A 24,533-nucleotide genomic window follows, 5' to 3' on the forward strand; every position below is an offset into this window, starting at 1 on the left:
GATCGATAGGCGAAGGTTGAACATTCATTTGGTGTTCCTATGATTTTTTTGATAAGTTATTATTTTGTTAGATATCTTGGAAATTTGGACTCGACAGGCGCATTCAAGACTGTCTCTTAACAGATTTTGCTGTAACTTCTTGTGTATTGTAGTTAGAAAGACGATTTTAGCAGTGATCGGTAGAGGAAGGTTGAAGCTTTATGTTACTATGATTTTCTTGAGAAATTATTACTTTTCTAGATCTCTTAGAAATTTGGACCAGACAGGCGCACTTAACACTGTCACCTAACAGTATCTCCTCTTAATCCATGAATATTATCATTAGCAAGGTTATTTTAATTGTGATGGGTAGAGTAAGGTTGAAGATTCTTTGGGGTGTCTATAATTTTTTTGAGAAACCATTAATTCTTGAGATATCTTAGAAACTTGAACCTGGTGGCCTCATTTAAATTTGCTGCTCAACACAATTTACTATTGCGTCGTGCTTATTAGGATAATTCTAATGGTAATTGGTAGTGAAAGGGTAAAGGGTTATTTAATATCCTTTTGAAGTCAAGTTTGCTTTACTATGCCCATATTTAGTACTTTCTGAAATTCGATATGAGGACCATTAGGAGATGTTAGTCTCTTCAGCATGAAATTACCTAAATTTTTTATTTAGATGATTTTTTTTTGTTACACTGATAAATTACTCAGTTTTTTTTGCATTAAAAGCAGTAAAAGCTAATTTTTTTTTCAGGAAAATCTAACAATTCGTCAACAAGTCAAAAAATGTACGAAAATAGAGCATTTTAATAAACATTTGATGTGCAACATTCTAACGTACATTGTTCGTGAATATTCAATGTTTAGAATTACAAAACACACAAGTTAATTATCTTCGTTTTGAAAACTTTCTTTACTGTATGTTTGGTTGTGAAATTTAAGGTAAAAGAAATATACAGGGTGACAATTTAAAAATTTTAAATGAAAATCAACTCCTTCAATCTAGGCAAACAATAAATACAAACACTAATTTGAAATTTTTTATTATTATTTAATTAAATGTTGAAAATCTTTTCTGCTAAAAAACATTTTCCATTGTCTTACTGCCGCTTCTAGCGGTTACTATGACAACCGTCATGATTAACTAATGAACAATTCTTGAGCCGTGTTACTATACGGCTTTTACGCCAAATTTAAACTGCCAATACTTCGGAAACTATCAATTTTTGGACTAGATAACGTTATATAAAGTTAACCTTATTTTTAATTATCTTTATGAAAAAATGATAAAAATAGGGGGTTTCTATTTAAAAAAATTGACTTTTAATGATTTTTTCATTTTAATTTTTATTGCTAGTTTTTGACCGCCTGTATCGTTTTTTTAGTTAAATAATAAAATAGTCTTTTAAAGTGGTCCTTCCTCTCAAATAAAACCAAAACTAACCAATAAATGAAGGCTACTAAAAGGGAGTAATCGGTAATTATGTTAGGGCTTATAAACATAGTTTTTCACCTGAAATTAAAAATATGTCAAAAACGGTTATACTTAGGTATAGGAGTTGAATAGAAGTCCATATTTTGTAGGAGAATGCGTATATAAAGATAACAAATAGGGGAAGTCTTTATCTCCAAGAAAAATGCATGTGGGACACTTAGGTAAATGAAAAACTTAGGTAAAAAAAACATAAGTTTTTTGTAATGTTCTGTATCTGATGATGGCTGTTTACACAGCCGAAATGCATAATACATTTACCTAAGTGTCCCACATGCATTTTTCTTGGAGATAAAGACTTCCCCTATTTGTTATCTTTAGGTATAGGATATTATACACAAAATATACCTAGAATTTCACGTGGAAGCCAAAAATATAAAAATATACAGGGTGTTCCATTTAAAATAACGAAGTTGACACCTACTTCCGGTATAACCGGAAACGTCACAACTGTCAAAATATTTTAGTTGTGTGGCCCCCATCGACTATGTCATGTTGCCAAATTTTCAAAATTTTTGAATAATTAGTTTCCGAAATATTGATCGCGTCTATTCGTCGTGAGACACCCTGTATATGTATATTAATAAATATTTAATAGAAAAACAGTGCTATTAGATTGGATATTATGGAAAAAAAAGAGTATTTCTCCAAAGAATTTTTTACTGGGCAAACGTTTGGGGTGGGTGGGGGGGTAAGGGTTGTGTTAATGAAAAACAATGTTTTTGCAGAAAATATATAGTCAATATTTAATTTAATAACACGGTTTTTTTTAAATTTAATATAATTTTATATATAAATATTTATTGGATAATATGGAGACAAAAAACAGATGTTTGTCTATTATATAATTTTTTTTTCTCAGGCAATTATTTTCTGCAAAAAAAACATTTATCATTTGCCCTACCCTTGCCCCCCCCCCACCCACCCCACACAAAACTAGTCAGAAATTGTTGTCAAAAATCAGTGTTTGTCAAAATAATACGCATGAATAACAGCTGGTTTGGTCCTTAATATCTAATTTAATAACACAGTTTGTTTATTTAAATTTAATATAATTATATATATGTATATTAATAAATATTTAATACAAAAACAGCGTTATTAGATTGGATATTATGGACGAAAAAGGGGGATTTTTCAAAAGAATTTTTTACTGGGTAAACGTTTGGGGTGGGCGGGGGGGGTAAGGGTTGTGTTGATGAAAAACATTGTTTTTGCAGAAAATATATAGTCAATATTTAATTTAGTAACACGTTTTTTTTTAATTTAATATAAATTTAAATATAAGTATTTAGTACAAAACTGCGTTATTAGATTGGATCATATGAACGAAAAACAGTGATTTTTCAGAGGATTTTTTTTACTTTTGACTTATTACGATTTATATTTTAGCGATGTTTGTCTATTATGTCAATTTTTTTCTTGGGCAGTTATTTTCTGCAAAAAAAACATTTTTTATTAACTCTACCCTTGCCCCCCCTCCCACCCCACACAACTTACCAGTAAGAAATTATTGTCAAAAATCAGTGTTTTTTAAAATAAAACGCATAAATAACAGCTGGTTTGCTCGTTAATATCTAATTTAATAACACACAGTTTGTTTATTTAAATTTAATATAATTACATATATGTATAATAATAAATATGTAATTCAAAAACAGTGCTATTAGATTGGATATTATGGACGAAAAATGGAGATTTTTCAAAAGAATTTTTTACTGGATAAACGTTTGGGGTGGGTGGGGGGTAGGGGTTATGTTAATGAAAAACAATGTTTTTGCAGAAAATATATAGTCAATATTTAATTTATTAACACGGTTTTTTTTAATTTAATATAACTTTATATATAAATATTTAATAAAAAAACAGCGTTATTAGATTGGATATTATGGACGAAAAACAGTGATTTTTCAGAAGAATTTTTTTATTTTTGTGACTTATTACGATTTATATTTTAGCGATGTTTGTCTATTATGTTATTTTTTTTCTCAGGCAATTATTTTCTGCAAAAAAACATTTTTTATTAACCCTACCCTTGCCCCCCCACCCACCCCACACAACTTTCCAGTAAGAAATTGTTGTCAAAAATAATTGTTTTTCCAAATAATACACATGAATAACAGCTGGTTTGGTCGTTAAGATCTAATTTAATAACACAGTTTTTTTTATTTAAATTTAATATAATTATATATATGTATATTAATAAATATTTAATACAAAAACAGTGCTATTAGATTGGATATTATGGATGAAAAAGAGTGATTTTTCAAAAAAAAAATTTACTGGACAAACGTTTGGGGTGGGTGGGGGGTAGGGGTTGTGTTGATGAAAAACATTGTTTTTGCATAAAATATATATTCAATATTTAATTTGATAACACGTTTTTTTTTAATTTAATATAATTTTATATATAAATATTTAATATAAAAACAGCATTATCAGATTGGATATTATGAACGAAAAACAGTGGTTTGTCAGAGGATTTTTTTATGTTTGTGACTTATTACGATTTATATTTTAGCGATGTTTGTCTATTATATCAATTTTTTTTCTCAGGCAATTATTTTTTGCAAAAAAAACATTTTCCATTAACCCTACCCTTGCCCCCCCACCCACTTTACACAACTTACCAGTAAGAAATTGTTTTCAAAAATCATTGTTTTTTATAATAATACGCATGAATAACAGCTGGTTTCGTCGTTAATATCTAATTTAATAACACAGTTTGTTTATTTAAATTTAATATAATTATATATATGAATATTAATAAATATTTAATACAAAAACATTGCTATTAGATTGGATATTATGGTCGAAAGAGTGTCTCTCCAAATAATTTTTTACTGGGCAAACGTTTGGGGTGGGTGGGGGGGTAAGGGTTGTGTTGATTAAAAACAATGTTTTTGCAGAAAATATATATTCAATATTTAATTTAATAACACGGTCTTTTAAAATTTAATATAATTTTATATATAAATATTTAATATAAAAACAGCGTTATCAGTTCTTTGGACTAATTTTAGACAACTCTCTAAAATGGGAATCTCATATCGACACCTTATCCACAAAGTCAAGCTCAGCATGTTTTGCCATAAGATCTATTTCCAAAGAATTAAGCTTTTTAACATCTAAATCGGTTTATTTTGCCCTTTTTGAGTCACTTCTTCGTTACGCCATTCCATTCTGGGGTTCATGCTGTGCCACTCAATTTGAGCGCGTATTCAAGTTGCAAAAGAGAGCGATACGCTATTTACTGGGACTTGACAGTACAGCTCACTGCCAAGAATACTTTAAAAAACATAGAATATTAACTCTTCCTTCACTGTTTATATTTGAATATGTTTGCTTAATCCGAAAGCATGTGTCAGAATTTCCAAAGAGGCCTTCTCATAACTATCCACTTAGAAAAGCAGAGCATGATATTTATCTGCCAACCTCACGGTCGGAATTAGTAAAAACTTCTATATTCTATAGAGCAAAAAAATGCACAAATCATCTTCCTTTTACGATTAAATCTATGACAACGTTTTTCTGTTTTCGCCATGCCTTAAAAGCTTTACTATTGGAAAAGGCTTTATACACAGTAGAAGACTTTTTTAATCTTTCCTTTTAAATACCACACACACACTGGCCCTATTTACTTTATAGTCTCCATCCCTAGAATTAGTTATACCTATATTGTGATAATAGTCGTAATTTAACTTCAACTTATTTTGTATACTTCTTTTACCTAATTTACATTTTTGTAATGTTTTATATTCTTTTTAATATCAACTTCTGACTTTATAAACATTTAGTTGTATAAGTAATTTGACCATGTACAATAGGTTACCTATTTTGTATAAAATCTAAATGTCTTGTGTTTTTGTTTTTTGTGTACTCATGTATTTACTTGTATGTCTTTGTTTATTTATTTATATTAGCTTTGTCTACAAAATTTATAATTTTTTGACAATAAAGCGATTGTATTGTATTGTATATTGATGTTATGAACGAAAAACAGTGGTTTTTCAACGGATTTTTTTTATTTTTCTGACTTATTACGATTTATATTTTAGCGATGTTTGTCTATTATGTCAATTTTTTTTCTCATGCAGTTATTTTCTGCAAAACAAACATTTTTCATTAACCCTACCCTTGCCCCCCCACCCACCCCACACAACTTACCAGTAAGAAATTGTTGTCAAAAATCATTGTTTTTCAAAATAATACGCATGGATAACAGCTGGTTTCGTCATTAATATTTAATTTAATAACACACAGTTTGTTTATTTAAATTTAATATAATTATATATATGTATATTAATAAATATTTAATACAAAAACGGCGTTATGAAATTGGATATTATGGACGAAAAAGGGTGATTTTTGAAAAGAATTTTTAACTGAGCAAACGTTTGGGGTGGGTGGGGGGGTAAGGGTTGTGTTAATGAAAAACAATGTTTTTGCAGAAAATATTCAGTACAAAACTACGTTATTAGATTGGATCATATAGACGAAACACAGTGGCTTTTCAGAGGAATTTTTTAATTTTTGTGACTTATTACGATTTATATTTTAGCGATGTTTGTCTATTATGGCCATTTTTTTCTCAGGCAATTATTTTCTGCAAAAAAACATTTTTTATTAACCCTACCCTTGCCCCCCCACCCACCCCACAGAACTTACCAGTAAGAAATTGTTTTCAAAAATCATAGTTTTTCAAAATAATACGCATGAATAACAGTTTGGTCAGTAATATCTAATTTAATAACACACAGTTTGTTTATTTTAATTTAATATAATTATATATATATATAAATTAAAAATATTTTATACAAAAAAGTGATATGAGATTGGATATTATGGACGAAAAAGAGTGATTTTTCAAAAAAAAATTTTTACTGAGCAAACGTTTCGGGTGGGTGGGGGGGTAAGGGTTGTGTTGATGAAAAACAATGTTTTTGCACAAAATATATATTCAATATTTAATTTAATATCACTGTTTATTTGAATTTGATATAATTTTATATGTAAATATTTAGTACAAAACCGCGTTATTAGATTGGATAATATGGACGAAAAACAGTGGTTTTTCAGAGGATTTTTTAAATTTTTGTGACTTATTACGATTTACAATTCTAAAATGCTCCCTCCTGTTCTAATTTAATGTATCTTTTTCTAGTGTCTTAAGCCCTGATGATGGCCGAAAGCGCTATAGGCAGCAATTTTTTAATTTATTACACGCTCAATACAAGTAACGTGTTATACTTCAACAATTTTTATTCACCACAGCTTCTCTCTGGGATTCACACTTTTCAAGGGAAAACCTCGAGTTTTCCAAAAAGTGCTCGCATTCAAGCGTCTTTTGTCGATCAACAACGTGAATGGCGACCCTACTTTTGTCGCTTCAATTCACTCTAGTTAATGTGACGCGATTTATGGGAGTGTGACTGGAAATTCCTCCACGCACCTTCGGTCCATTAGTATTTTACGTAAATCTGTGACATAATAACACGCGTCGGGGAATTCCCCGACCGAAGAGCCGGCAACGTCGCAACCACTTCCTCAGCTGACCCCCGCGATGCGATCAGCTGCATTTCGCCGCATTCCGACGGCCCACGGTCTTCTTCTTCTCTGTTTCTCTTTTTTTTTTCGATTTTTCCTTCTTCGTCGCAACCGGTCGCGGCTCTTAAAAGATTTTTGCCCCACGTACTCCGTTTATATCAGATGAACGTAAAAAGTCAGCTGGACACCGCGAGAGCCGCTGATCGATTGACGGTTTAATAGGCCGGCGAGGTTACCCGACCTAAACTCCCTTGATTTAGACTCCAGATCATCTAAGTAGTGTGCCATGACCGTTGATGTAAAATTCTGATCCGTCATCTGTTGCACTGAATGTCATCATCAATTCTGTTTTTTAATGCCCAAATCAAAATGATCAAATTGACTGGAGCTATTTTAGCCCTGAATGATCCTCAGGAAACTCGTACATATTTTATGCAAAATTTAACTGAAATAATAAAAAAAGGGAAGAAATGAAAAAAAAATAAAAATAAATCCAACTAACCTAAATTAAAGAATTTATACTATTACACGAATTAATAAAGCCTCAAATCAAAATGATAAAAAGTGATATATATCACAAATGAGCAAAAAAAAAACATTGTCGCAAAATTGATAATCAAATTTCTGGTGGAAATAATGCTACAAACAACTCAACAGTCAATGCCTAACTCCATGTATATAAAATCAACAAACTCAACAGAAATAATAAAACATATAAATTCTGTTAAAAAAATAATTGATAATTAAATCACTTTCAGAAAATTAATTAATATCTTGCTTCAAAAGTCCTATTGTCACACCCATTCATAAATCTGCAGATAAACTCTATATAGGAAATTATAGACCAATAAGTGTAATTTCAAATTTTGCTAAGACCTTCAAAAAAGGTCTCAAATTGGCTTACAATTGGTTATCTAAACAGTATTGATGGTATTGAAAAACGACAATTTTTCTAAGGCAAGTGTGCCATGAGTCAAAATTGAACTCTGCGCATCTCATATGGGCTAGGCTTGACAGGATAGCAAGTTGTTATTTAAAAAATGACTAGGCATGACTTTGAACTCTTATGCTAATAAAACTAGCTGGACTAGAGTCTTAAAACTTGGCCCGTAGCTTGCGCTCAAATGTCCTTAACGAAACGCAGCAAGAATTTTCAAAAAAACATTGTTAGTTTTTGAGATATGAGCGGGTTTGTTCAGGAAGTTTAAATAAAATTTTAATATAAAAAATTACATAAATGACCACTTTGAAGTATTTTTCTAAAGAAACTAGCGGAGCTAGAATGGTGAAAGCTAGACAGCAATATGCGCTCAAGTGTCCTAAAGAAGACGCAACAAGAATTTTCAAAAAAGCATTGTTAGTTCATGAGTTATGAGCAGGTTTGTTCAGGCGGTCTAAAATAAAGTTGTAATATAGAAAATTTAATTAATAACTAGGCATGACTTTGAAGTCTTTTGCTGATCAAACTAGCGCAGCTAAATTGTTAAACGCCAATCAGTGGCGTGCGTTCGAGTGCCCTAAATAAGATACAATAAGATTTTTTCAAAAAACATTGTTAGTTTTTGAGATATGAGCAGGTTTATGCAGGCGGTTTAAATAAAATTTTAATACAAAAAAATTAAATTAATAACTAGGGATGATTTTAAAGTCTTTTTTCAATAAAACTAGCTGAGCTAGAATTTTAAAAGCTGAACAGTAGCGTGCGCTCAAGTGTCCTAAAAAAGATGCAACAAGACTTTTTAAAAAAACATTGTTAGTTTTTGAGATATGAGCAGGTTTATCCAGGCGGTTTAAATAAAATTTCAATATAAAAAATTAAATTAATAACTTGCGATGATTTTTGAAGTCTTTTTTCAATGAAACTAGCTGAACTAGAATTTTGAAAGCTAAACAGTAGCGTGCGCTCAGGTGTCCTAAAAAAGATGCAACAAGACTTTTTAAAAAAACATTGTTAGTTTTTGAGATATGAGCAGGTTTATGCAGGCGGTTTAAATAAAATTTTAATATAAAAAATTAAATTAATAACTTGCGATGACTTTGAAGTCTTTTTTCAATGAAACTAGCTGAACTAAAATTTTGAATGCTGGACAGTAGCGTGCGCTCAAGTGTCCTAAAAAAGATGCAACAAGACTTTTTAAAAAAACATTGTTAGTTTTTGAGATATGAGCAGGTTTATCCAGGCGGTTTAAATAAAATTTCAATATAAAAAATTAAATTAATAACTTGCGATGACTTTGAAGTCTTTTTTCAATGAAACTAGCTGAACTAAAATTTTGAATGCTGGACAGTAGCGTGCGCTCAAGTGTCCTAAAAAAGATGCAACAAGACTTTTTAAAAAAACATTGTTAGTTTTTGAGATATGAGCAGGTTTATCCAGGCGGTTTAAATAAAATTTCAATATAAAAAATTAAATTAATAACTTGCGATGACTTTGAAGTCTTTTTTCAATGAAACTGGCTGAACTAGAATTTTGAAAGCTGAACAGTAGCGTGCGCTGAAGTGCCCTAAAAAAGATGCAATAAGATTTTTTAAAAAAACATTGTTAGTTTTTGAGGTATGAGCAGGTTTATGCAGGCGGTTTAAATAAAATTTCAATATAAAAAATTAAATTAAAAACTTGCGATGACCTTGAAGTCTTTTTTCAATGAAACTAGCTGAACTAGAATTTTGAAAGCTATACAGTAGCATGCGCTCAAGTATCCTAAAAAAGATGCAACAAGATTTTTTCAAAAAACACTGTTAGTTTTTGAGATATGAGCAGCTTTATGCAGGCGGTTTAAATAAAATTTTAATATAAAAAATTAAATTAATAACTTGCGATGACTTTGAAGTCTTTTTTCAATGAAACTAGCTGAACTACAATTTTGAAAGCTGGACAGTAGCGTGCGCTCAAGTGTCCTAAAAAAGATGCAACAAGATTTTTTAGAAAAACACTGTTAGTTTCTGAGATATGAGCAGGTTTATTCAGGTGGTTTAATTAGAAATGTAAAATAAAAAATTAAATTAACGACTAGGGACAAGTTTGAAGTCTTTTTTCAATGAAACTAGCTGAGCTAGAATTTTGAAAGCTGAACAGTAGTGTGCGCTCAAGTGTCCTAAACAAGACACATTAAGAATTTTCAAAAACACATTATTAATTTTTAAGATATGAGCAGGTTTGTCTAGGCGGTCTAAATAAAGTTGTAATATAAAAAATTAAACTAACCACTAAGGACAACCTTGACGTTTTTTGTCGATAAAATTAGCAAAACTAGAGTGTTAAAAGCTGGACAGTGGCGTGCGCTTAAGACTCCCCAACAAAATACATCAAGAATGATCAAAAAAACATTGTTATTTTTTGAAATATGAGTAGGTTTGTCCAGGCGGTCTAAATAAAATTTTAATAAAAAAAATTAAATTAACGACTAGGCATAACTTTGAGCTTTTGCCAATGAAACTAGGGCAACTATAGTCTTAAAATACGGACAGTGGCTTGCGCTCAAGTGTCCTCTACAAGACGCATTAAGAATTTTCAAAAAACTATTGTTAGTTTTTGAGATATGAGCAGGTTTGTTCGGGCAGTCTAAATACGGTTGTATTAAAAAAAATTAATTTAACTGATTGACTTTGCCAATGGAACAACACAGCAAGAATTTTCAAAAAATAATTGATTGGTTTCTAACATATAAGCAAGGTTCCGCTAAAAAAAATTAAATATAATATTTTTAATTTTATCTTTGTAAATTAAAATATTAATTAGAGGTGTAGAGCAAGCAGAAAAACATGAAAAACGACTCGGCGCAATCTGATGCGCAATAATATCACCGACAGAACGACACCTTCTAAAATGAGTGTGCCATGACCATTGACTCAAAATAGAGTTCTGCGCACCTCGCCTGAATTCGTCAGCCCTAATCTGTGACCTGTCACCATTAAATTGACAAATGACATGCGTCAAACCCTAAGCTGACGTCTATCATCAGTGAATTTTTCTAAAGCAAGTGTAAGAAGCGCAGCACGTTAATTGAATGCCCCATTTGACAAATTGTGTTATTTCGTGGATCTCACACTAGGAATCACCGATAATTCTTTATTGGGTTCAATAAACAGTTGATCTGTGATTGCGATTTTTAGCCACCTTGCAAGTATAAAACGGATTAAAATTAAACGAATTAAATAGAGAGTCATCTATTGAGGTAACAAACAACATTTGTCAAAATTAAGTCATCAAGTTAGCGTTGACAGCTCTCAGTGACATCTGTGAATCTATATGCTGTCATATGTGACACTTTTACTCATCATCTTCTTCTTCTTCTTCTCAGGGGGTTTAACATTACCGAAGTAAACGTGGTACGAGCGGTAGCGGATCTCGTCTCCCATAACAAAGTGATTGGACATTCCACCGCAGGAATTTGTTCCAGTTAGTTGTCTACCGATAAAGAGAGAGAAAAAATTGGTAAGTGATCGATTCTATCGGTTTTCTCATTATTATCGTCCAAACAAATCTTGTTGGAAATAAAATGTTTCAAAAAAAATTCAGCCGAAGCTTTCACTCGGCCCGAAAAATCGCACCCGTTAATGGCTAAAACATACAGAGAATGTGAGGAATGTAGGCTCATTAAGCAGGTTCCCAGGCGGTTGTCATAACATCAAATACGACCTAATTTGGCTCAGTTCAAGCCAGTTCGATAATGATCGGACGATTAGGACGGCCGGCACGTCCGCCAGACCTGTCACCCCTAGATAAAAAATGGCGAACCCCTTCCTTGACAAGGATGTTAAATATCAACGGGAAAATAAGTAGGTTTAAAGAAAAACCAATTAGACCATTGACGGATGGCTCTGCGGATGTATTAAGGAGAAAATTGGAAATTCAAGGGTCGTTCGGGAGCATAATTAGTTCGGTTCTTTTTTTCCTATTAAAACGCCATTCAAATACCCCAATTGCATACGAAAACCGTAATGCCGGGGGTCACACGATAATGTTATGCATAATCGCGTTCCAAGAACCGCCGTTTGATATGGATCTAACTACTTGTCGGCATTTTACTGTATATCTGTTCGTAGAATTTTGTAATTTCAGTTTTATGCAAAGTACGGCTCACCGTCTGCATATTGTTTTTCGGAAAACGGATTTTTATGTGACTCCCACTGTGGAATATTAATTTAAAAAAAAAAGGGTGTGGTAGCTTCGCTTTACATTGGCCTCATCAAAAAACTCTTTTAAACCGATTTAATGGGTGCTTCAAGTGCTGCAATCCCTTGCTCGCCATTTTGTTTAATCAACAAAATGGCCGACAACTGCGCAGGTTCCCCTTCCATGGTCAACTTTGGATTCAGTATGTCAATGCGCAGCTCCATTTTTTACTTTTTCTGCTCGCCCTACACCCCTAATGCTTAGGTCAATTTTTTTTAGAATTTTAATTAGACCGCCTGCACAAACCAGCTCATATCTCAAAAACTAACAATGTTTTTTTTGAAATGTTTTATTGAGGACACTTGAGTGCACACCATTGTCTAGGTTTCAAGACTCTAGTTCCGTTAGTTTGATTTAAAGAAGGCTTCAAAGTTATCCCCAGTCATTAATTTAATTTTTTAAATTAAAATTTTATTTAAACCGCCGGCACAAATCTGCTCATATCTCAAAAACTAACAACGTTTTTTTAAAAATTCTTGAAGTGTCTTATTGAGGACACTTGAGCGTACGCCACTGTTCAAATTTTAAGTCTCTAATTAAGCTAGTTTTATTGGCAAAAGGTTTTAAAGTTTTCCCTAATCAATAATTAATTTTTTTTATATGACAACTTTATTTAAACCGCCTACACAAACCTGCTCATATCTCAAAAGCTAACAATGTTTTTTTGAAAATTCTTGAAGTGTCTTATTGAGAACACTTGAGCGCACGCCACTGCGCAGGTCTGAACACTCTAGCTTCGCTAGTTTTATCGACAAAAGACTTCAAAGTAATCCCTAGTTATTACTTTTGACCTGTAAATCTATTTGAGACACAGAAATCATGGACTTTTATATTGACTTGACATTTTATGACTTTGAGATTTTGCTAAAATAAAGCATTTCAGATTTAAAAAAATATTATTTTTAGTGTGTTTTGTATCTATTGGATTACTATAAACAATTTCTAAAAAAAAATTAAAATCGTTTATTTCTGACTTTTAGAAAAATTAAGATTTTCAAAAAGAATAATTTTTTTAAATTTCAACATAACATTACACAATAAAAATAAAACATTACCTTTGTACATGATAAATATTTTATATTTAAAATGTAATGCCAAGCAATTCAAGCCAAAAAATTCAAAAATGGCAACAATAATTGAATTGAAAATAATTGACATATTATATTTATTTTAAAATATTACTAAAAGTTAAGCAAATTCGTAAATATCATGACTAAAATATGCCGAGTGTAAACTCAGTCAAAAGATGGGAATTTAAAATTTCGTATTAGGTTTATCGTTTTTTGTCCCTGGTGTACACTGACCCACTTTACTCTAATCTGCGCATCTCATCGACCACTTGGATATGGTTGAGTAATAATTCTTTATATTAAAATTTTATTTTGACCGTCTGTACAAACCTGCTCATATCTCCAAAACTAACAATAATTTTTTGAAAATTGTTGATATGTCTAGTTAAAAACACTTGAGCGCACACAACTCCCCAATAATGAACATCCTAGCTCTACTAGTTTCATTGGAAAATAGAGGGAAACTTTAAAGTCGTCCCTATCCACTGGACCTTACGGCCGTAAAAATCTGGCAATATCTCAGCTGCGCAATGACTGTTATACCGCAACTGAGTTGAGTTGGAACTCCCCCCTAATCCTACTGTGACTCCGAATGAAGTTCTAGTGAGGATATTTCGTGAGGAGCTACGAGTTAACACTTTTTCAATGTTATCCTTCCTGTGTACCGTAAGTCCGAGTACCGGAGTCATTGTAAGTATGTTATATAATATCCTTTTTTTTTTTTAATTTGGATTCAATGTTATACTCCCTGTGTATCAGGAGATTTTATCTTTGTAATCTTATCGGTCTTTTCATATTCTCGGCCGTCTGAATCCATTTTTAAAAACAAATTTTTAATAGAACAAAGAAAATTAAAATACCGGGTGACTCGAGATCTTCAAAATTTTGAACCCCATTTTGGTCCAACCAAATTAAAAAAAAAACAGAAAATTTTGAAAATTTGTATTTTTTAAAGATCAGAAGTCAGAGCCTGTCATAAACCGAAGTGGTAATAAGTAAAACTCTTGATTGGTTAATATTTGTACATTTAATCCCTCCTTCAGTTTGGACCATATATTTGAGATACCCTGTATATGAAATATTAATTTTATGCTTTTATTTCTCGCTTAAAATAGGTAAATAAGGAGAACACTTGAGCGCACACCACTGTTCAGTATTAAACCCTTTAGTTCCTTGTGTTGAATTAAGTTTTTAATATTACAGCTTTATTTAGACCGCCTGAACAAACCTGCTCATATCTCAAAAACTAACAATGGTTTTTTGAAAATTCCTATTGTGGCTCGTTAAAGACACTTGAGCGCATGTCTCTGTTTAGACTTAACGTTCTAGCTCTGCTAGTTTCACTGGAACAAGACTTCAAAGTGGTCTCTAGTCATTAATTTAATTTTTTATATTAAAATTTTAATAAAACCGTCTGAACAAACTTGCTCATATCTCAAAAACCAACAATGACTTTTAAAAAATTCCTGCTGTGCCTTATTAAGGACACATGAGCGCACGTTACTGTTTAGGATTCAACGTTATAGCTCCGCCAGTTTCATTGGAAAAAAAATTTCAAAATGGTCTCTAGTCATTAATTTAATTTTTTATATTAAAATTTTAATAAAACCGTCTGAACAAACCTTCTCATATTTCAAAAACTAACAATGGTTTTTGGAAAATTCCTGTTGTGGCCTATTAAGGACACTTGAGCGCACGCCACTGTCTAACTTTTAAGATGCTAGATCCACTAGTTTTATTGGTGCGAGACTTTAAATTCATCACTGGTCGATAATTTGTATTTTTATATTACAGCTTAATTTGGACCGCTTGGACAAACCTGCTCATATCTCAAAAACTAACAATGTTTTTTTTCAAAATTCTTGATGTGTGTTGTTGAGAACACTTGAGCGCACGCCACTGTCCAGTTTTCAATACTCTACTTCTACTAGTTTCATTGACATCAGGCTTCAAAGTCATCCATAGTTAATAATTTTATTCTTTTATATTAAAAGTGAATTTAAATCGCCTGGACAAACCTGCTCATATCTCAAAAACTAACAATGTTTTTTTCCAAAGTTTTGATGTGTGTTGTTGAGGACACTTGAGCGCACGCCACTGTCTAGTTTCCAATACTCTACTTCTACTAGTTTCATTGGCAAAAGGCTTCAAAGTCATCCATAGTTATTAATTTCATTCTTTTATATTAAAATTTAATTTAAACTGCCTGGACAAACCTGCTCATATTTCAAAAACTAACAATGTTTTTTCCCAAATTTTTGATGTGAGTTGTTGAGGACACCTGAACGCACGCCACTGTCCAGTTTTCAATACTCTACTTCTACTAGTTTCATTGACATCAGGCTTCAAAGTCATCCATAGTTAATAATTTTATTCTTTTATATTAAAAGTGAATTTAAATCGCCTGGACAAACCTGCTCATATCTCAAAAACTAACAATGTTTTTTTCCAAAGTTTTGATGTGTGTTGTTGAGGACACTTGAGCGCACGCCACTGTCTAGTTTCCAATACTCTACTTCTACTAGTTTCATTGGCAAAAGGCTTCAAAGTCATCCATAGTTATTAATTTCATTCTTTTATATTAAAATTTAATTTAAACTGCCTGGACAAACCTGCTCATATCTCAAAAACTAACAATGTTTTTTTCCAAAGTTTTGATGTGTGTTGTTGAGGACACTTGAGCGCACGCCACTGTCTAGTTTCCAATACTCTACTTCTACTAGTTTCATTGGCAAAAGGCTTCAAAGTCATCCATAGTTATTAATTTCATTCTTTTATATTAAAATTTAATTTAAACTGCCTGGACAAACCTGCTCATATCTCAAAAACTAACAATGTTTTTTCCCAAATTTTTGATGTGAGTTGTTGAGGACACCTGAACGCACGCCACTGTCCAGTTTTCAATACTCTACTTCTACTAGTTTCATTGACATCAGGCTTCAAAGTCATCCATAGTTAATAATTTTATTCTTTTTTATTAAAAGTGAATTTAAATCGCCTGGACAAACCTGCTCATATCTCAAAAACTAACAATGTTTTTTTCCAAAGTTTTGATGTGTGTTGTTGAGGACACTTGAGCGCACGCCACTGTCTAGTTTCCAATACTCTACTTCTACTAGTTTCATTGGCAAAAGGCTTCAAAGTCATCCATAGTTATTAATTACATTCTTTTATATTAAAATTTAATTTAAACCGCCTGGACAAACCTGCTCATATCTCAAAAACTAACAATGTTTTTTTCAAAATTCTTGATGTGTGTTGTTGAGAACCCTTGAGCGCACGCCACTGTCCAGTTTTCAATACTTTACTTCTACTAGTTTCATTGACATCAGGCTTCAAAGTCATCCATAGTTAATAATTTTATTCTTTTATATTAAAAGTGAATTTAAATCGCCTGGACAAACCTTCTCATATCTCAAACACTAACAATAATTTTTTTCAAAATTCTTGATGTGTGTTATTGAGGACACTTAAGCGCACGCCACTGTCTAGTTTTCAATACTCTACTTCTACTAGTTTCATTGGCAAAAGGCTTCAAAGTCATCCATAGTTATTAATTTCATTCTTTTATATTAAAATGTAATTTAAACCGCCTGGACAAACCTGCTCATATCTCAAAAACTAACAATGTTTTTTCCCAAATTTTTGATGTGAGTTGTTGAGGACACCTGAGCGCACGCCACTGTCCAGTTTTCAATACTCTACTTCTACTAGCTTCATTGACAAAAGACTTCAAAGTCATCCATAGTTATTAATTTTATTCTTTCATATTAAAATTTAATTTAAACCGCCTGGACAAACCTGCTCATACCTCAAAAACTAATAGAGTTTTTTTCCAAATTTTTGATGTGTGTTGTTGAGGATACTTGAGCGCACGCCACTGTCCAGTTTTCAATACTCTACTTCTACTAGTTTCATTGCAAAAGGCTTCAAAGTCATTCATAGTTATTAATTTTATTCTTTCATATTAAAATTTAATTTAAATCGCCTGGACAAACCTGCTCATACCTCAAAAACTAACAATGTTTTTTCCCAAATTTTTGATGTGAGTTGTTGAGGACACCTGAGCGCACGCCACTGTCCAGTTTTCAATACTCTACTTCTACTAGTTTCATTGACAAAAGGCTTCAAAGTCATCCATTGTTATTAATTTTATTCTTTTATATTAAAAGTGAATTTAAATCGCCTGGACAAACCTGCTCATATCTCAAAATCTAACAATGTTTTTTTCAAAATTCTTGATGTGTGTTGTTGAGGACACTTGAGCGCACGCCACTGTCTAGTTTTCAATACTCTACTTCTACTAGTTTTATTGGCAAAAGGCTTCAAAGTCATCCATAGTTATTAATTTCATTCTTTTATATTAAAATTTAATTTAAACCGCCTGGACAAACCTGCTCATATCTCAAAAACTAACAATGTTTTTTTCCAAATTCTTGATGTGTGTTGTTGAAGATACTTGAGCGCACGCCACTGTCTAATTTCCAATACTCTACTTCTACTAGTTTCATTGGCAAAAGACTTCAAAGTCATCCATAGTTAATAATTTTATTCTTTTATATTAAAATTTAATTTAAACCGCCTGGACAAACCTGCTCATACCTCAAAAACTAATAGAGTTTTTTTCCAAATGCTTGATGTGTGTTGTTGAGGACACTTGAGCGCACGCCACTATCCAGTTTTCAATACTCTACTTCCACTAGTTTCATTGGCAAAAGACTCCAAAGTCATTCCTAGTCAATAATTAAATTTTTTATAAAAATTTTATTGAGCCCTTCTGGACAAACCTGCTCATATCTCAAAAACTAACAATAATTTTTTGAAAATTCTTGATGTGTCTTGTTAAGGACACTTGAGCGCACCCAACTGCCTAATAATGAAAATCCTAGCTTTAATAGTTTCATTGGAAAATCGAGGGAAACTTTAAAGTCCTCCCTGCCCACTGGACCTTACGGCCGTACAAATCTGATAATATCTCAGCTGCGCAATGACTGTTTTAGCGCAACTGAGTTGAGTTGGACATTCCCCCCTCGTCCTGTCGTGCTTATAAATACAGTTCTACTGAGCATATTTCGTGATGAACGATAAGTTTTTTCATATCATGGAGGACCCCACTAGTCTTTTTTCTGCTCCTCAGAGAATGTCCTGGAGTAGGTTGATATTCTTTTTTAATTTGGTTTGAAGGTTTGTGTATCAGTGAGGGCCTCACTGGTCCTCTTTCTGCTTCTCAGTGAAATTCCTGGAGTCATTGTAAGTAGGTTGGAACTGATCTTACTGCCTCGACAAGTAGGAATCCTCATGTAACCGAGGTGGCAACATCGACATTCCGATCGAAACTTTATATATAGATGCCGACTCGGTGTAAAATCGTGTGCGGCACCATCAGAAGGTACTGCCGGTACTTGGCCCCCGGGGGATGCCGCCTACTGCCGAGTCGCATTCCTGCGGCAGTACTCACCGTCTTGTTCCCGCGAGCTTTTCAATTCTATCGACAACTATTATATGGTGGCACACATAACCCAAATAGCGACGTGAAAATGCCCATAATTGCGTAACAACGTCCGGTTTCCGAGTGATTTGTCGTCGTCGTTTTTTTTTTTTGTTATTTTATGAATGAATTTGGGCTTACGACCTAATGTAACCGACATTCTTTCCTCCTCCTCCCATCGGGTCTCCCACTCCCCACACCGCTCGTCCTCTTCTCAGCTCTTGGACTATGGACTGACTGTTTCAGTCGATTCTCGCGAATGAATGAATGAACTGTGCGCGTTCTCTGTCTTGCTCTCTCTCTCTCTCTCCCACCGTCTCTCTTGTGTGGCAATTACGCTCTTGTGATGGTGTAATAATGGACGTGTTCTTCTTAATCGAGTGATGTGTCAACTTAGGGATACTTTGGTAACAGGTACCTCACTTTTTTTTAAGTTAGTATATCGTCCAGGAAGGGCTAGTTCAGGTCCCTCATAGTATAATTCAAATATTTTTCATGACCTTGCTGAATAGCCCTTAGTCAAGGGTGACAGCTGACAAGTGACGGCTCTAGTAAATTGTTGCTCGCATTTAAGTTGAGTAAACAGACGTTTCCGCTTGTGGAAGGGCGATAACGAGCTTCTCCCTCATCAACTGTGCAAATTTCGAATATTCCCGGAACGATTCCACTTATCGATGATGACTAAATCCGGACAATTGGCTCGTTTATTGCAGTGACGCACGTGCATTCCTCACTTTTAAGTCATTTTTCTCCGTCGGGTTCACACAGATGGGTGAACCAGAGAGGGAGGGAGAATGAGGCAAATTGAATTTATCGCCCGATACGGTTTTAAATTGATAATGACTAACGATGTGGGAAATTCTTTGCGAGCGATTCCCACTGCCCACGCTACTGGACCCCCTCCCTCCTCTCTCTCTCTTTCTTATTGTCGTTTAAGGTGTGCGAAAACTCCTCGCGAAGCGAAAACTCCCCCCATACCCGGGCGACTGATGTCAGGCGAAAAAATAGCGTTTTCCTTAAATAGAACAATTCCGCGAAAAGCAGTTGTTGTATCGCGTTCGGTAATGTCGGAATGTGACTCGTTACGTCACCGTCGCACACTTGCCATTGCGAATTTTAAGAGCGACAACAGTGCGAAGTCGGCTGCGGTACTCGTAGGTACCGCTTTTTGTTTTTTTTTTAATTTAATTTCAAGGTGCGCACAAGCCCTGAGAGTGTCACTGCGACGAAGAATTTCCACTACAGGTAGGTTAGATTAAGTGAACTTGGCTCGAGCTTAAGCTGTCATACTTGTCATTTTGTGCTGTATGCAGCGCCATCTCTCGGTTGAGGAGAACCTAGGAAACTTCATTTGTCGCGTAACCCATTTGTTCAAATATAGAAATAGAAGTTCATTTCAAAAGTTCAGTTCAGAAGTTCAAATATAGAAGTTCAGTTTAGTTTGAAAATATTAACGATGAAACCAACTGTTATTCATGCGTATTATTTTAAAAAACAATGATTTTTTAAAACCATTTCTTACTGGTAAGTTGTGTGGGGTGGGTGGGAGGGCAAGGGTAGGGTTAATGAAAAACGTTTTTTTTTGCAGAAAATAATTGCCTGAGAAATAAAAAATACTTAAGTTCCGTGTTATATGTAATAATACGTGTTAAAATCGCCTGTATCAACCTACTCATATCTCAAAAACCAACAGTGGCTTTTTGAAAATTCCTGCTGTGCCTTATTAAAAACACATGAGCGCACGTCACTGTTTCGGATTTAATGTTATAGCTCCGCTAGTTTCATTGGAAAATGACTTCAAAGTGGCCTTTAGTTATTTTTAAAAATTTTTATATTAAAACTTTATTTATTAAAACCGCCTGTATAAACCTACTCATATCTCAAAAATTAACAATGATTTTTAAAAAATTCCTGTTGTGGCTTGTTAAGGACACATGAGCGCACGTCACTGTCTAGCGTTTAGCACTTCAGTTCCAGTAGTTTCCTAGACAGAAAACTTCAAATTCACCCCTGATCAATAATTTAATTTTTCATATTAAGATTTTATTAAAACCGCCTGTATAAACCTACTCATATCTCAAAAACTAACAATGATTTTTTTTAAATTTCTGTTGTGGCTTGTTAAGGACACATGAGCGCACGTCACTGTCTAGCTTTTAACACTTCAGTTCCAGTAGTTTCCTAGACATAAAACTTCAAATTCACCCCTGATCAATAATTTAATTTTTCATATTAAGATTTTATTAAAACCGCCTGTATAAACCTACTCATATCTCAAAAACTAACAATGATTTTTTTTAAATTTCTGTTGTGGCTTGTTAAGGACACATGAGCGCACGTCACTGTCTAGCTTTTAACACTTCAGTTCCAGTAGTTTCCTAGACATAAAACTTCAAATTCACCCCTCATCAATAATTTAATTTTTCATATTAAAATTTTATTAAAACCGCCTGTATAAACCTACTCATATCTCAAAAGCTAACAATAATTATTTGAACATTTCTAATGTGGCTTATTAAGGATACATGAGCGCACGTCACTGTCTAGCTTTTAACACTTCAGTTCCAGTAGTTTCCTAGACATAAAACTTCAAATTCACCCCTCATCAATAATTTAATTTTTCATATTAAAATTTTATTAAAACCGCCTGTATAAACCTACTCATATCTCAAAAACTAACAATAATTTTTTGAACATTTCTATTGTGGCTTGTTAAGGACACTTGAGCGCACGTCACTGTTTAGGTTTCAATGTTCTAGCTGTGCTAGTTTCGTTGCAAAACGACTTCAAAGTGGTCCCTAGTCATTTTTTTTATTAAAATTTTATTAAAACCGCCTGTATAAACTTACTCATATCTCAAAAACTAACAATGATTTTTTGAAAAATCTTGTTGTGGCTTGTTAAGAACACTTGGGCGCACGCCACTGTTTGGCTCTTAAGATTCTAGATCAAAATCATCTTTAAATTCGACCGTAGTCAATAATTTGTATTTTTATATAACAAGTTAAGTTAGACTGCTTGGACAAATCTGCTCACATCTCAAAAACCACCAATGTTTTTTTCAAAATTCTTGATGTGTGTTGTTAAGGACACTTGAGCGCACGTCACTGTCTAGTTTTTAATACTCTACTTCTACTAGTTTCATTGGCAAAATATTTCAAAATCATCCCTAGTCAATAATTTAATTTTTTATATTAGAATTTTGTTTAGACCGCCTGGACAAACCTGCTCATATCTCAAAAACTAACAATAGTTTTTTGAAAATTCTTGATGTGTCTTATTAAGGACACTTGAGCGCACACAACTGTGCAATAATGAACATCCTAACTCTACTAGTTTCATTGGAAAATAGAGAGAAACTTTAAAGTCCTCCCTACCCACTGGACCCTACGGCCGCACAAATCTGGCAATATCTCAGCTGCGTAATGAGTGATTTAGCACAACTGAGTTGAGTTGGACACTCTCCCCTCCTCTTGCCGTGCCAATGAATAATATATGACTTACTATGAATAGGATGACTGGCACATATGTATTAAATATTTTAACGAATTAAATAATATTGTAAATATTGTTATATAAAAATATAGTGTTATTAAATTACCAACAAATGAAAAACCTTTTTTTGTTCAGAAACTAATTGCCTAAGCAAGGTTCAATAGGATATCGTTGTAATTTCTGAAATATGGCTTTTAAAACATCATTTTGTACAACATTCAGTGGTTCGATAGTGTTTATGTACAGACCACTCCACGCAATAACAGCATATTGCAGAATAGGCTCCATACCTCCAAAACTGATCAAAACATAAAATACGAGGTTAATGTACACTCTATATTGCCACCCCACTACAGCCCTAGCGAAAACCTGAAAATGACAACTATAGCGCCATCTGTTGCTTGCTGTTTATAACTACCAAACAAACTAGTGGCAGACCCGCACTTCACTTGTCACCTGTCATTGCTTGCTCATGCAGCTCCATTTCTAACATCGTCACTTGTGAAATAACGTTTTCATCGGCCATTTTGTTGTGCATGTGTCAAAATTCTTTCAAAATGGGAAATTTTTGCCTCACATGCCTCTTATAGCGCCATTTGTTGCTTATTGTTTATAAATAATAAGCAAACTAGTGGCAGACCCGCACTTCACTTGTCACCTGTCATTCCTTGCTCATGCAGTTCCATTTCTAACATCGTCACTTGTGGAATAAAGTTTTCATCGGCCATTTTGTTGTGCATGTGTCAAAATTCTTTCAAAATGGGAAATTTTTGGCTCATATGCCTCTTATAGCGCCATTTGTTGCTTGCTGTTTATAAATACCAAGCAAACTAACATCGTCACTTGTGGAAGAATATTGCCATCGGCCATTTTGTTGTACATATGTCAAAACCCTTTCAAAATGGGAGACATTTTGCTCATATGCTTCTTATAGTGCCATTCTCATCCGCCATTTTGTTGTGACTGTGTGAAAGTTCTTTGAAAATGGCGGACAGTTTGCACATGTGCCGCTTATAGCGTCATTTGTTGCTTATTACTTAGAAATATCAGGCAAACTAGTGACAGACACTCACTTTACTTGTCACTGTTTGCTCATGTAGTTCCATTTCTAACATTGTCACTCGTGAAAGAATATGTCCATCGGCCATTTTGTTGTACATCTCTCAAAATTCTGTCAAAATGGGGGACGTTTTGCTCATATTCAAACTATCGCGCCATCTGTTGCTTACTGTTTAAAAAAATCACACAGACTAGTGACAGACTCGCACTTCACTTGTCACCTGTCATTCTTTGCTCATGCAGTTCCATTTCTAACATTGAAACTAGTGACAGGTCGCCGTATTTAACTTATCAGTGCGTGCATGCATCTCTAACTGTATTTGTGGGACAACATTCTCATCCGCCATTTTGTTGTAGATATGTGAAAGTTCTTTCAAAATGGCGGACGTTTTACTCATATTCCTCTTATGGCGCCATCTGTTGCTTGCAAAAACACCACAGCAGGTCTTGCTGGGGATACTAAAGGTGCGTATACACTTCAAGTTCAACTTCCTGGGAGAATATTTTTAGTTCTTACAGGCAGTTGACTAGAAAGAGAGAGAGAGACAGGCAGTCGAGTGTAGTCAACCAGGTTCAGGCACAACTGCCTGTAAAAATTTTGTTATTTCTTACTGGTGGTTGTATTGGAAAGAGACAGGCAGTCAGTGTACTCTTTGTTTCTTATAGGCAGTTGAATTAGAAACAGAGACAGACTGAATTTCAATTATTGACTGCAGAAATTGGTTCATTTTGCTGGTTGTTGGTCCTCACTTCTTGTGTGGCCTGCGAGTTCTCCCGATATAGAGGCTATTGAGTTTGAAGGTTTAATCTGAAGGATGGAGAATGCGAAGATGGAATGGAGTGAGTGAGTGAGAAGAAGGCGAGTTCGGGAGAACGACCCAATAGGAGTCAGCGTACCGCGTGAGAAAGTCCGGCTTCTTGGCCGCCTTGGAATGCACGAAATGTTAACTGAATACCGGCTTCGGCAATTTTATCGGCCTTTATACAGAGTGTGCCACGATATTCGGCCGTCGGAGAATTATTCATGACGATTTCTGGACGTTTTTTCTTTATTCTCTTCTTCTTCTTCTTCTCCTCTATCTTCTTCTTCTGCCTCGAAAGTCGCCTAATCGGGGTTATCACGCAACCCGGTCGTCAGCTGATTTAACAACGAAAACAGCCTCTTATATTCGATAAATAATTCCGTAATTAACAGTGTTGATTTAATTTCGGTACGACCCG

General features: G+C 33.7%; 1 long non-coding RNA gene across 1 annotated transcript in view; it reads left to right on the forward strand.

Annotated features, from left to right (window-relative positions):
- Positions 1 to 13,041, forward strand: part of LOC126747426 (uncharacterized) — a 61,259-nt gene extending 48,218 nt beyond the window's left edge. Inside the window, exon 4 of the long non-coding RNA XR_007664198.1 lies at positions 11,326 to 13,041. This is a non-coding gene — a long non-coding RNA (uncharacterized LOC126747426). The remainder of the gene's footprint in view (positions 1 to 11,325) is intronic.
- The last annotated feature ends 11,492 nt before the right edge of the window (positions 13,042 to 24,533 follow it).

This window comes from Anthonomus grandis, chromosome 19, assembly GCF_022605725.1.
Source record: "Anthonomus grandis grandis chromosome 19, icAntGran1.3, whole genome shotgun sequence".
NCBI lineage: Eukaryota > Metazoa > Arthropoda > Insecta > Coleoptera > Curculionidae > Anthonomus > Anthonomus grandis.